This window comes from Marmota monax, unplaced genomic scaffold (genome assembly GCF_021218885.2).
Source record: "Marmota monax isolate L192 unplaced genomic scaffold, Marmota_monax_Labrador192_F-V1.1 WCK01_AAM20220418_F8-fsc00331, whole genome shotgun sequence".
NCBI lineage: Eukaryota > Metazoa > Chordata > Mammalia > Rodentia > Sciuridae > Marmota > Marmota monax.
In genome coordinates, this window is record NW_026694212.1 from 1,004,184 (window position 1) to 1,006,750 (window position 2,567).

Here is a 2,567-nt window from a genome sequence, read left to right on the forward strand (position 1 = left end):
AGAAAACTACTGAGTTTACCATCCATGTCACTCCAGATGACTTTGGATGGGGTTTTTGGCATTGGATTAAGAGATATAAGACCCCCATTGGATTTCGGTCACAGTTATGGAAGGGGGCTGAAGAATGTCATAGCTTGTTGAAAAAACAACTGTGTGCTACTTACACTTCCCTTCTTGCTATGGAACCCATCACCAGAGAAGCATCAGTCAAGGCTGCACAGCTGGTGAAGATGACTGGAGGACATCCCAGCAGAGGAAATTGACACTTGGCTACATCATATATTAAAGCATGAAAGAGAAAAGACCATGTGGGCAGCTGTGACATGCTGGGGGCTACACATAAAGATGTCTGACATTGTTGCTGCATGCCAAAACTTCCTTTCTTGCTCATAGTGCTATCCACAATGACTGGACGCCACTGAGGTACATAATCAAGCAAGATGATGTCCCTCTTTAGTGATAGCAGACAGATTATAGTGTGTCGCGACCCCTTGCCCGCAAGGAAGACGCAACTCGGGAATCTTCTTTCAGCAGTTTATTCAGGCCCTTGATATTTCTTCTTCTCCCTCTCGGATGCCCCTCCCAGCCTTAATAAAGCATCCCAAGCCCCAATGCAAAGCTGCCGCGTGGAGCTTTCTCACAGGGTGGTGAAAAATCATGTGCCAACTTTCCCAGATAAGAAGTTGTTTGTCACAGACCACAGCGGAGCCAGCGTCATCTTGTAATGGCGACCATAGTCTGCAGAAACGGCAGAAGCGGTTCACCACAATAGTGGCCCTCTCCCATAAGGGCCAAATATGCATTGGCTTGTGTGGAAATGGTTACAGACGTGATGCAAGCTTTCCCCAACAAAAAAGCCAATCAAAAAGCAACAATTCAGGGACTGATCTGGCTGAGCACAATATGTAGAATAGCACGAGTAACTGAAAGTGATCAAAAACCCATTTCACAGGCTATAACACACAACAGTAGGCTCAAGACAGGGAAATATTATGGATTTTTCACAATCCAATAGGTACTAGATTAATTGAAAGAATGAATGGCCTGCTGAAACAAGCCTTTAGGAACTGCAGGGATGGACTGCTCATCTGCCTGAGGCACTGAGGACACTAAATGAAAACACCTAGAACTCAATGGCCTGCGGTCATATCTGTTATGCCCATGGCAGCCAGAACTAAGGTTACAGATAAAGAATACTTACACTGAACATTTTCTTAAACCAGCCTGGGGCACAAGTAACAACTTACTGCCGCTGGCTCTCAAGACCTCACACCAAAAGCAAGGAGCACTGGTTGGCCATGGACTGTACAAGTAAGCGAACCGTGATTTGCCTTCCTGACCCCTTGTGAGGCAAAAGAATGTCTAAATTTAAAAGCAAAGCCTACTGTGTTGGGAACCTGGCCCTCACAAATACAGGTGATGTTACTCTCTGGTATCATCACTGAGGAACATTGTGCATCATTTTATGGCAGTTACATGTTCCAAGGTGTTTTATTCTTTTTTAAAAAATTTTCTTATAGTTGTAGATGGACAGAATGTCTTTGTTTATTTTTATGTAGTGCTAAAAATCAAACCCAGTGTCTCACCCATGCTAGGCAAGTGCTCTGCCACTGAGCTACAACCCCAGCCCCATGTTTTGTTCTTTCTATATTTGTGAGGTGCAAATGGATAGACTTTTCTGGTATACTTGCAAGCTTACAGTGCAGGCTATTTTACTAACAAGGGATCATAGGGTAGCCTGTACAGTGCTTCATGGAGCTAATTTGTCAGTATTGGGCATCAATTAACATTTGTCGAATTCTCCATAGGTCAGCAACAAGTAACCTATTTTTGGACTGAGCAATGGAAGTTGGGGTTTTGTTGGTGTTGTTTCTTTCTTTCTTTTCTTTTCTTTTTTCTTTTTTTTTTTTTTTTTTTTTTTTTTTTTTTTTTTTTTTGGTGAGGTTTCTTGGGTTTTGTTTTGTTTTGTTTTGGTGCTGGGGATCAAACTCAAAATCTTGTGCATGATAAGCACAGACCCTACCAGTGAGGTATAACCCTTGCCTCAGGCCAAGGTCAATTAACATAATAATACCTTTAACCAAAAAGTAACCTGATGTTAACACTAATCAATTATTTTCCTATTGTTCTGTCTCCCAGTCCCAAGTTTATAAAACAAAGCAACTTTTTGTTTTCTTTTTTCTTTCTTTCTTTCTTTTTTTTTTTTTTTTTTTTTTTGTGTGTGTGTGTGTGTTTATGGTGCTAAGCTTTCTACTGCTAAACCATATCCCCAGCCCAGGAAAAGTAACTTTAAAGCTGGGAGCGGTAGCACAAGCCTGTAATCCCATCAGCTCCAGAGGCTAAGCAACTCAGTGAGATCCTATCTCTAAACAAAAATACAAAAAAGGGCTGGGGATGTGACTCAGTGGTCAAGTGTCCCTAAATTTAATCCCTGGTACCAAAAAAAAAAAAAAAAGTAACTTTGAAATGGCTAATCTCTTTTTACTTTGCTTCTGTTTTTTTTTTGTTTGTTTGTTTTTGTTGTTGTTGTTGTTTATCCCTTCTCTGTGTAAAAGATAGCTCTGGCT